This window comes from Lepidochelys olivacea (genome assembly GCF_965140295.1).
Source record: "Lepidochelys olivacea isolate rLepOli2 genome assembly, chromosome: 10".
NCBI lineage: Eukaryota > Metazoa > Chordata > Testudines > Cheloniidae > Lepidochelys > Lepidochelys olivacea.
The window spans coordinates 73,171,913-73,184,402 of NC_140420.1; the positions used below are offsets into that span (position 1 = coordinate 73,171,913).

A 12,490-nucleotide genomic window follows, 5' to 3' on the forward strand; every position below is an offset into this window, starting at 1 on the left:
TAGAACAGGGTTAGGGTGTATGAGGAATATAGTAGGTGGAGAGTGTATATATGAGTGTATAAGGAATATAATAGATAGTGATTATAGACTCAGAAGTTAAGCCTGCTTCACCAGGAGGAAGACGTGAGAACTGGCAGTCAGGAGCAGCTGGGGGAGTGAGCTGGGACCGAGATCCTGAGTGAAGGCTTACCAACCTGCTTCTAGGAGCAGCCTGAAAAGAGTCCTGGGAAACTCCATGACTCTCTAAAGGGACAAGAGTTGAGAGACTAGCTGGAGAACCTGAGGTTGTATGTTCGGCTGTGGATGACTGAAGACCAGACTTTGTGAAGGAGGAATTGTGTTTGTCTAATGGGAGACTGAGAAACTGTATTTGTCCGGAAGGAGGCTGAGAAGAGAAAGATGGCTTGAAAGGGCAAAGCAGCCAGACCACAGAAAGGAAGAACCATGTCCCACTGAGGGATTGGGAAGAGAGATTGTTTAAGTTATGATATGCTAATAAGTTAGTCACTGAGAATGGGTGTACTATATAACTATGGTCTTATGTACTGAAGAGGCCTGAGAGGTGGGGAGACAGAGCACTGGACAGCACCTACCCGCTATCATTAAATCACACTCTGTCTACAGCCCACTCATAAATTTGGTCACTCCACTTTATCAACTTTATCAACTTTATCAACACAATGTGACTGTTTATTGATCTGTGTGAGCGCTTATCCTGTGCTCAGCACTGGTCAGCAGAACACCTCCACTTGGCTGTCCCAACCTCCCAGGAGAGCGCCCCATATACTGACACCACGGAACTCTTCCTGTCCTTCATTTTCTCTGATTTTTTTTTCAATTTTTCTTTTCTCTGTTTATTTTATTGGGTATTTAGTACTTTCTTCCTTCCCTGGACACTTTATTCAGACATCCCATACAAACTGGCCTTTCATTGGACAGCAGGTGCTGCCACTATCTTAGCTGTCACTATTTTCCCCCAGTCAATCGTGTTGTGGGTGATGGGCAGCTGTCTTCGGAAAGCCTTCAAGTGGGTATTGCTCATCCTCTGGTATTCTTCCATCAGCCCATTCTGGAACTGGTTGTCTGCCTGCTCCAGCAGTTTCACAAAGTCCTGGGAGGTCTGGGTCTCAGTGGTGACAGGCAGACTCTCTGCCACATCCTTGCACACTGTCAAGTGGATGTTGCCGTCCTCAAAGTAGTGAGCCTGGACCATGATGGTCCCGGCCACCTGGGTGAAAGTGGAAGTGGGAGTCAGGGTGAAAGTCCACTCTGATTTCCACAGGCCATTCCAGAAGGCGGAGGGCCGGTGCAGACGACCCGCAATGCAGGCGATGAGGATTTTCCGGATGGCTGTATCCTTGATGAAGACACTGCAAATCCCCCCAGTATAGTGGCTGCTGACGTATGCTTTCAGGCCCTCATAGAGGGCCCTTCTCCATGCCTCACCTTTCTCATCTTCCTGTGGGTGAGCCTGAAACTCGCTTGCCTCTTTCCTCATGTGGTCAAATTTGAAAGAGACTTGTCTCTGGGAGTCAAGGAAGTGTTTTTCCTCCAGCTCATTGTGGCGGGTCAGGAGCACCTCACACTCCTTCCTCATGACCGGGGTGAAGTAGAGCTTGTTGTGCAGGGCACAGAGGGAGGCAGCTTCCTGGCACATCAGGCTGTCGTCGCCCACCAGCAGGCGCAGATCACTGAAGGCCTCACAGAATTCATCAGGCAGAGCCTGCTTCAAGAGACTGCTCACAATCTTCAACTTCTCTTGTCTGGTCAGGGGTCGTTCCCTAGTCATTATGTCCATGGTTGCAGGGCTCGAGGATACTGGATCCACCTCACCTGAAGGAAAAGTAAAAGGACATGACAATTATTAGCTTTCCAGGCAATACACCAAGGGCATCCAAATTTTGCCCAGCTGAAGGCTACACAGGCAATTTGCCACACATAATGGAGCAGGCTACAGCCATCCTTACCTCAGGTACAGCCCACAGGTCGCGACATGGCCTACAATTCCCATCTCCAACCCATACTGAAGATCTCTTATCTACAGCAAAGAGACCTGGGCTTCCACAATTCCAGTAGGCTCACAAGGGAGTCTCATGAATCCAGCCGTCCTCAATCAGTTTTTCACTGTGGATCCCACCATATCTTGAGATGCGGGCTTAGGAAATCTCTGCAACTGTTACAGATGTATCCTGAGGGCTATCCACTGAGTGGGGTTATTCCATTGGGGGAGCCCAAATAACCATACTTGCATCTGCCTTCTCCTCTCTGATAGCACATATCACAACCCTGTGCTACCAGCAACAGTGCCCAACAATGGAGGGAGGCTGTGGTCAGAAGCAGCCCTTCTTTTTCAGGAGCCCCCAAATTGTAACCAAAAAAAGTGATGTAATCCCTGACCAGGATGAACTGGGGCAATCATGACATTTAATGATTCCAAAAATAAGCTCCTTTTCCACCTGAGAATAACTGCTGGTCAGATCGATCTCATTTTAAGAGTTATTTCGGTCCCTGACCCAACAGCTGAGCCATAAGATGCCAATATAACTGCAATATAGGGCCTTAAGAAGTGAAGACTGGGGTGGAAAACCGTGTTTAGCTGCTTAACTGGCTACTAGAGATGTCTGCAGTAGCTTGCTCCCAAGAAAGTCCCTTTCCACAATGATTCTCACATGGACTGCAGCAAGAGCACTGACTGAGTGCAAAACTAGTGTAATTTATCAGGAACAAAAATGCTTTAGCTTTATTAAGGTGTGAGGGGGACCTGGAGCACTGCTCCTTGGTACCCTCCCTTAATATTTTTGATGATAGTGTAATACCTTATGCCATCAGGCAATGACTAAAGTAATGCAGCACCCTGAAGGAAATGCCGATTTTTGGATGAAACCTTCCCCTGTGAAGCCAGTACAGGACTGTGTGGAGGGTTCTTTGAATTTGCAGTCACCTGTATTTATCCTGCTTCCTGGCAGCTCCAATAGGCTTTAACCATGTGTCCTAGGCAGTTCTACAAAGCAGCCACTACCGGCACTGTACATGGCAGGTTTCAGGCCAGAAACAACATAATACAGGGCACCACTGAGTAAAAACCCACCAGGGTTCACAGTCATTCCAAGGATTTGACCCTGTTCCTAGGAAGCCTGCACAGAGCCCTGGGTTCATGGACATGAGGCAAAACCAGTTCCTTACAGAATTGGCCCTGTGCTCCTGGCACAGCCTTGCTTCCTCCACCAACCGGTGTGTCCAAATATTGGCTGCAGTTCACTGGAAGCTGTACCAATCCTCTAGGTTGCTGAACCTGTTTCTTGTCTGTGAACCCTCCTAGGCTTTGGTCAAGTGACCACATATTCTGCTCCAATAACACTCACAGTGATCATGTGGCCTCCAATGCTTGAAACCATTTTCTATGGGATTTGGTTTCTGGCTGTTCTTGGCTGCTGTTAGGTGACAAAGTTGTTTCTGTGACTGTATCGCCAGCAGGTCCTGGTAGCAAGCAGCCGGGTTGCATACATTCCCAACGAGCTTCTCTAGCTGGCGATAAATGTGTGACTGACAGAAGTGAGCTTATCCTTACAGCCAACATTGAACATCTTGCTTCTGAAGTCTGGGTTCTGTACATGCCACACCAACCATTCATGAAACTCTCTCCCCGCTGCTGCCTTTTCCAGCATTGCCACAGCTTTGAGTGAGGGTTTTCTCCGTGGTTTGTTTGCCCATCTAGTAACTGCAGCACTCCAAAGCTTTGTTACTCATAGAACACGGTACCAGTACCTTGTACCATGTAGGGTCAAAGAAGGTCCAGCACAAGGGCAAATCATCTGCACTTGTCTCTGGCCAAACATGGCAGGATTCCCCAGTAATCTCACCTTCCTTCCCTCCCCGCACCATAAAATCTTGCTTTTCAATCTTGTTTTCTCACCTTGGGAACTTCTCAGTGGCTACCTTACCCTATTGGCCTTCCTGTCGCTTAGCTTCCCATAGGACACTGCAGGGCCACAGTATTGAGAGATCTTCTCTGGGCATGATCTCCACCTTGGCCCTTCCCAAGGGTGACAATAATAAAGCTCACCTTGTGGAAGATAAGAGTGAGCTTTGACTGAGCTCCTTCCCGAGCGCACGGCCAGCCCGGAAACAGCAGCAGCACCCTCCAGGCCTCCCAACTGCCCCCGCCTTCCCAGCCAGTGCTAACCCCCGCAATACAGAACAAAGGACAACAGGGCAAGAAATCCTCCGTTCCCTAAACCATCCCCTTCTCCACAGACTGGCTACGGTGACCCTGACCCGCAGGCCGCCCCCTTCCCACCCTGGCGCGGGGCAGCAGGGTGCGGCAGATCGGGGGGGCGCAGCCTGAACCGTTACCTGCTCAGCTCCTGCTGCTGCCCCTCTGGAAGCAGGATTTCAAAACAGCAGGTTCCCATGGCAACGGGGAGACACCAACCTGCGCTCTATGAGGGAAACAGGATGACATCATCCAGAGCATGCACCCTGGGAGTGAGCCTGCAGGGAGTGTGAGCAACCCAGTCTCATCCCTACCCCTGCCCCCTCGCAGCCCATACACCCAGCCAGCATGGAAGGAGTTTTCCACCACCACCGTGGTTCCTGGGGGCTGGTTAGACCAGCGGGCTTCTTGGTCCTTGTTTCATGAAGGCAGGTACCTGGGAGCAATTTCACTATTAGACACATCTTTAGGGTAACATTTCCTGGACCCTAATGTACGGTGCAGCATATGAGTTAATGGGCCACATGCAGCAATCCTTACTTGGTGTCAGTGGGAGCAGAGTTTTGGCTGAGTACAGTCATAAGGGTTTTCATGCCCTGAGATTAAAATACTGTACTCGTTAAAACTTGTCTGCAGAAACCTCCACCTCTTCCTTTTCCATGAACCGTACAGTAACAGACACAATTCAGTCACTGCATTCAGCAAAAAAGAACAGTGTATGGACCAGATTCTCAGCTGGTGCAACCAGACATAGCACCAGTGAATTCACACCAGCTCAGGAGCTGGCCCTATCATTTGAAGTGATCATGAATAATAAGGCCTGATAGAGCTAGGTACAGACAGGGAATGGACAGACATGCAACACCCCCTGCTATGCCAGTTCTGAGTCTCCAGTGACTAAAGCCTGCTGGTCACAGTGGTATGTATCCAGCTGCAGGGTTGTTTGGAGAAGGTCCCACTCGAGATGGGGCTGAAAGAACACTCTATGTTCCTATGTGGCCTCTGGCTGATTTGAACCCCTGGCTCAGGAGTGGGCAAACTACAGCCTGGGGGCCGCATCCGGCCCTTCAGACATTTTAATCCAGTCCTCAAGCTCCCGCTGGGGAATGGGATCTGGGGCTCGCTCTACTCTGCGAATGGCATGGCTCCGCGTGGCTCCCGGAAACAGCGGCATGTCCCCTCTCTAGCTCCTACACATAGGGGCAGCCAAGGGGCTCTGCACGTTGCCCCTGCCCCAAGCACCACCCTTGCAGCTCCCATTGGCTGGGAACAGAGGCCCATGGGAGCTGCAGGGATGGCGCCTGCAGACGGGTCAGAGTGCAGAGCCACCTCGCCGCGCCTCCGCATAGGAGTCAGAGAGGGAATGTGCCGGTGCTTCAAGAGCACCCTCCTGCACCCCCAACCCCACCCCAAAGCCCACACCCCCAGCCGGAGCCCTCACACACACACACCCCAGCCTGGAGCCCCCTCCTGCACCCTGAACTCCTCATTTCTGGTCCCACCCCAGAGCTCGCACCCCCTAGCTGGAGCCCTCACTCCCTCCCGCACCCCAACCACCTATTTCATGAGCATTCATGGCCCGCCATACAATTGCCATACCCAGATGTGGCCCTCGGGCCAAAAAGTTTGCCCACCCATGCCCTGTTATAGCTTTTCAAATGGCACGATGAAAACCTGACATGCTGTGTTCAAGGAAGTGTTGCAATTTAGGCTTCCAGTTTAATATCAACCACAAAAAAGAAAAATATGATGCCTGAACCCTCAGTCTTGCAGCATCCTGCTGTACAAGGTCCAGATGAACTTGCTTGACTTGAAAGAGCCTTTGGATTGGCAGTTGCTAGGAAGAGGAGAAATAACACATTCTATTCCTGGACTGCATATTAGTCTTCCATATGGGTGCAATGCCAAAACATGAGGGCCTCCATCTGCTAGACGGGCCTGGCCAGGCCCCATGAATGGCTTTTAATGCTAATACATTCATCTAGCTTTGGTATTCCTCCAAAACAAGAGGGGAGAGCCAATGATTTAAATATTGTGTAAAACTATTGAAAGTAATGGCACTAAACACCCATCGTTTGTACCCTATTTGATTTTAGAGGCACCCGCTTGGCACATAATAATGAATTAGTTATGGGGGTGGCTGGATGTTGTATGTTCAACAGCACCCTTGAAGGAATAGAACATTTAAAAAATAAAAATCTAGGTGGTCTCTATCAAATTATTTCACTCTATTATTCCCCAGAAACTAAGCTGTGACCTTCAACTTCAATAATGTGGCATGTCAGCTCCATCTGTGATCAGAGTTACAGAGGCTTTCAAGCACCAGTCGGGAAGGCTTCAATCGCAAATTCAAGAGGAGAGTTGAGCAGGGCATTCTTGAAGCTCCTCTGTTTCTGGACATACTCGAGGGCAGACAAATTTTGTTCAACTGAGGAGCCTGCTGGCCAGGAGCCTTACAGGTATGCCCAGTGTGCAAAACAGTGGACCAGGTTGCAGCCACTCTTACCTTTAATGCAGAGGCTACAAAGACTACAGGTCCCAGCATGCAGTGCAGCATCTTGCACTGAGAAGCCAGTCCATACTGGGACACAGGGTGAAATCCTCGCCCCATCAAACTCAGTGATGAAGCTCCCATTGATTACAATGGAGCGTGGATTTCACCCACAGTCTGTGAAGATTGCACCGCCACTTGAAAGACTGGGGGGGGGGGGGCATTTGGAGCCTGATTTTTAGAAATCCAGGTTGGAAAATTTTCATTGAAGGGGTCTTTGTAGAATTGCAGGGGACAACTGATTGAAGTCCATGGGTGGCCATCTGGGCCACCCCTAGGTCTGAGGACTGTTGTGCCAGCCCCCACGCACTTTCATAGCCAGCTGGTAAACCTCAATCCACCTAATTCATTGTCATATATGTTAGCTCTTTAGTTTGGGGAAATTACTCTGGTCTGATTTCCTCCAGCACCCTTATTTCTGGCTTGAGACCCGATGAATTGTTGAGGTTGCTGATTTAAGGCACCACAACAAATGCTTAATGACTGAGCAAGCATCATGGTTTGTGACCATTGTGTCTCTCAAGCTCCCGGTTTTCTAGCTCTTTTTCTAGGACTGTATTGGTGGGGAAGAATCACAAGTGCTTTGGCCTGCACCTGACCTTGCCAAGAGAGAGCTGAAAGGCATAGATTTCTTGGCTGAAAACAACCCTAATGCTGAGAAGCGAGGCAGCTCTGAATACCCCACCGTTTATTTTTGGAAGAAGTCATTTCAGTAATTATGTGTGTTTAAACGAAACGCAATTAGGGATAGAGACGGGGAAGAGAAGGTGTTACATGGGTGTCAGAACAGAAACCATTTCTTGGCTAATGGATTTATTAACACTGTGGGTCCTTTATTAGCCTGTGTGAGGGAGGGGGCAAAGGAGGCTGATCGGGAGTAGGGGGTCTGTTCCATTTATCGGTGGGTTTTTAATTGTGAAATAGGTAATGGAAACAATTGCATCTGTGATGTGGTTTTTTTATGGCACTCTTGAGATTTCAATTAAAAAAATGCAATAAAAAGCTGGTTTGGAAAACCAGAATGTTTTTAAAAAATCATCTGCTGTCCGTTTTTTTAGGCAAGAACATCAAAGAGGGCTCATTTATACAGCACTTGATATTATTTCATACGGAGACAGACACCTTTTCTGAGAGGTCTTTCTGTTACAAACCATTTGGTGCACAATGGAGTGGCATGCAGGATCCTGTCTGTACAGCCCATCAGAGACAATAATTTGAAGGCTTTATAACCAATTACATTCTGGGTCCGTCTATACCAGCAACGTAATGCAGGTTGTGCTATGTGCTGGAGGGAGGATCTGGGATTGAGATGGGGCTGAGACAGCCAGCAATGCAGTGGATATGTCTGATGGACAACAGGGGGTATGATTTGGGTTGGGTTGGTTTATGGATTGCTCAGCTCTGATTTCTGAAATGAAATGGCATTTCATGTTTGTCTGTGGCCACCTCTGCATTTAAACCCTGTTCTTCTGCACCCATTCTCAGCCACAGATACTTCCCAGAGCGTAGACACGGGAGGTAGAAGTTGTCCCAGTCCCGAGGGAAGAGAGAGGGTTTGATCAAAATCAGGAAGCTAATGAGGCCCAGAGAGGCTGTTTCAGAAAGCAGAGGAGGGATCTTTGCCCATTTGGAAGAGACAAGGAGAGTTGTACAGCATGGTGAGGTTGCCAGGTCTTTGCCATTTATTAACAACTATTATATTATTGTGATTGTTGCAGACTCCGGCTCTCTTATAACAATGGCATAGTAAATAGTGCAGGAGGGTAAATAGCTGCTGCCCATCTGGGAATGACCCTTTTATCTTCACCTTTCCCTCGTGATGGCCAAATACTTTACCGATGGGAGTCTTAGAAATATGCATCGGAAGCCTGATGTGCATGGCATGTTCTGTGCTCCAGGGTCTCGTGAGAGGGCGCCTTCCTCCTGACCATCCACCATCTCTCCCCACCGCCATACCTACCCTGTTGGCCTTGACGATGGGACCAAACCTTAGCTTTGACTTTGAGTACTGAGAAATCACTTTCCATTCCCTCTCAATGAAATGAATACAAAACATGGCAGCATCACATGCATTTATGCCCCACTGGAGAGAGGGTCTGGCTGCTGCTCTGCAGGCGGTAGAGTCAGGACTGCAATTTGCTTCTTCAGAGAGGTTTGGTTTGGTTTGGTTTCCCTATGATATTTAGACTTCCCTTTAGTAGCGAGAGCCCTGGATACAGACAGAAATTGCATTCATTGCTCCTGCTGAGATCCTGCCTGTGGATCTGCTCTCTAACTGCAGGGGGAATTCAAAGAGCTATCATGCAAGGCACCAGTCGCTGGTGTGCCTCTGAGCAGCTCTTGAGGAGCGAGGGGCACTAAGGTGGTACTTTAAAAGAAGATTAAATTTTCAAAGCTAATGAGAATCGCTGCGAAAACAGAGTCCCGAGGATATAACAACAACCAACCCCCCCACCCCACCCCTGCATTGAATACCCATCCAATTAGGGCTTCTGACAGATCCTCATTATACAGCCACTTCTGACACTGGACAGCACAGTTTAGATTAGCACTGCAAAAAAATCCCTTGGGCAAGGCAGACTGACATTTTGCAGAGAGGTGTTTTTAATACTGCTACCACCACTAACACCTGGCCATTTTACCTGGGCATAAAGGGCGCAGTGAAGGGGTAAGGAGAAGCAAGGAAGCAGCATGAGTTGGCAGATGGCCCTCAGACAACCGAACTGTCTTGGGGACACAGACCTGCCTCGCTGAATGTGGGTGACCCCTGGCCTTGGCTGGCCTCGCATTGGGTCCTTTAAAAGGAACACTTAATAAGATACAGCAGCTGGAATTTATTTGTTTATTGAGCGGGGCGGCTGAGCTGAATCTCAGATCACTATGGAAACCTTTCTGCCGAAGCGATCCGAGTCAGGTAGCGACAGAACAGATGAGCAAAAGGGCAGCCCTGCAGAGAAAGAGGGGCATCGATGAAGTATTTTAACAAGTCCCGGAGGACCTAGCATTTGAAAGCTACCTGACAGGCTCAGCCGGCTCCTTGAAGGGAAAGGAAACGGAACAAGGCACTCTGTTGGGATGTTCCTTGAAGAGAAGCCAGCGGGATCCGCCACTCACCTCCACACAGAAATGAGTTCAATCAGCCACTCACGTGATAGGATGCCCTCCCCGAAGTCATGCTAATTCTGGAAGAGAGAATCACCCTGCCTTATGCATGGAGAGCACCGGAGCTGAGGGAGGCCAAGTTTCATTGGCAGCTTGCAGCCTGGGCTGGAGAACTCCTGCTTATTTACTGATTGGGGGGAGCGTCAGGCTGGCATCCCAGCAAAGCGCTGTCACTGCTGCTATGGCAATGAGGTACAAGGCCTGAAACTAGTCTCTTTAGAGACTTTCAAAAGCACCTCAGGCATTTAATAGTGGAAGTCCTACTGACCGTCCATGGGACTTGGGCTCCTAAATGCCATATACACTACCCTTGGAACGTGCACGGTGCTTCTCAGACATAGATTTCCGAGCACTCTACGGGGGGGAGGGTCAATAGCATTACCCTCATTGTGCAGCTGGAAGACGCTGAGGCCCAGTGGGGTTTTAGCCAAAATTTTCATTCTTAAAGCACCCAAATCCATATAGAGAGGCCTAAATATAGAGCCTGATTTTCAGTGGGAGCTGCAGGTGCTCTGCACCTCTGAGAACGACTTATTTAAGTGTCAAAATACTGAGTTGGGTGCCTAAAGTCAGGCACCCGAGTTTGAACATTTCATCCTAAGTGACTGGCCCCAGGTCACACAGCAAGTTAGTGGCCGAGCCAGAAATTGAACCCAGGCCTGCTGGCTCCCCTACCTGTGCCCTACTCCCTGGCCTATGTTACGACCACTGCTGGCCCTTTCCCATGGTAGAGAGAGGGTGATATTCATAGAACACCCAATGCTGAGAGCAGCTGGGCTCAGCCCCAAGCTAGCTGTAGCATTGCAGTGAACAGCGGAGATTGGCCCAAGCTACACAATCCACAAACCAGCTCAAATTAAAAGCACTAAACACAGGAGCTTAGGAGTGGTCATCGACCATTGGGATGTCCAGACTGGCATCCTGCCTTCCACAGCAGCCAATACTTCACATGACGTATCAGCTGAAGACAAATCCTCCCCCACTCCTAGTCCTAGTCCAAGTGGGGAGGACTCAGCTAGGCACAAAAATTGCCCTGATACAGCTTACATCAATGTAACCCAGCCCATTGTGTGTGCTCTAAGCTATGTCTTGCATCAACTGTAATGTGGACAGGTATCCCAGAACTCTTGGCTCTGCTTCCAGGCTCCTGGCATGCGAGCCAGTTTTCCCAGTGGATTGTGGGATACATCCCAGAGGCTAGAGGAAAGATCAAAATCCCATGGTCCCTCCCACTGTATCCCAGAATGCACCTGTTGCCCAAACCATTTCAGAGCTCCTCTCAATCAGCAGGGAAGATGACCAGGGGAAAGCTGCACATCTGTCCCTTATTAAGACTGTGGTATTGCCAACCCCATGCATTCAAAAGCCAGGAGTCTGACCCCCCCACAAAATCATAGGAGTGGCTTAAAAATCATGAGATTTTTTTTTTAAATGTTGGTTCTTTTTCACCTTTCAGAGCCAGATTTTCAAGCCTTTTCCTGCAACCATGAGGAACTTACTTTGTCAGCTTTTTTGACACCCCCCCAAAAGTCTCACATAATCACATGGCTCCAGGAGCTGGGGCTTTAAGAAACACACCCAAAATAAAAGTAGTATATCTCAACTTTAGTAAGGCGTTTGATAGTCTCACATGACCTTCTCATAAACAAACTAGGGAAAATGGCCTAGACTAACCTAGCATAAGGTGGGTGCATGATTGGTTGGAAAACCAGACACAGAGTAATCATCAATGATTCTCAGTCAAGCTGGAAGGGCATATCAAGTGGGGATGTGCAGGGATCTGGCCTGGGTCCAATTCTATTCAATATCTTCAGAAATTGTGTATAATGGCATAGAAAGTACACTGTTTGCAGAGGATACCAAGCTGGGAGAGGATGCAAGCTGGAGGACATGATTAGAATTCAAAGTGGTCTTAGCAGACTGGAGAAATTCAATAAGGACAAATGCAAAGTACTACACATCACTTACAAAGGATTAATCAATTGTACAAATACAAAGTGGGAAAGGACGGCATACTGCAGAAAAGGATCTGGGGGTTATAGTGGATTATAAACTAACGAGTCAACAGTGTAACACTGGTGCAAAGAAAGCAAACATCAATCTGGGATGTAGTAGCAGGAGTGTTGTAAGCAACCCAGGAGAAGTAATTCTTCCGCTCAACTCCGTGCTGGTAAGGCCTCAGCTGGGATGTGGTGCCCAGTTCTGGACACCAGACTTCAGGAAAAGAGGTACACAGACTGGAGGAAGTCCAGAGGACAGCAACAAAAATGATTAAAGGTCTAGAAAACATGACATATGAGAGAAGATTGGGAAAAAATGGGTTTGTTTAGTCTGGAGATGAGCCCTGATAATAGTCTTTAAGTACGTAAAAGGTTATTATAAAGAAGAGGGTGATAAATTGTTCTCCTTAACCACTGAGGATAGGACAAGAAGTAATGGGCTTAAACTGCAGCAAGGGAGATTTAGATTAGACATTAAGGAGAACTTTCTGTCAGGGTAGTTAAGCACTGGAACAAATTACTTAGAGAAGTATCTATTATTGGAGGTTTTTAAAAACAGGTTAG

General features: G+C 48.4%; 1 pseudogene across 1 annotated transcript; it reads right to left on the minus strand.

The window, feature by feature from the left end:
* Nucleotides 1-680: 680 nt before the first annotated feature.
* Nucleotides 681-1,798, minus strand: LOC311527229 (F-actin-capping protein subunit alpha-1 pseudogene; annotated as a pseudogene). Its single transcript has one exon. The product of its transcript is annotated as an F-actin-capping protein subunit alpha-1 pseudogene (transcript).
* Between the last annotated feature and the right edge of the window lie 10,692 nt (nucleotides 1,799-12,490).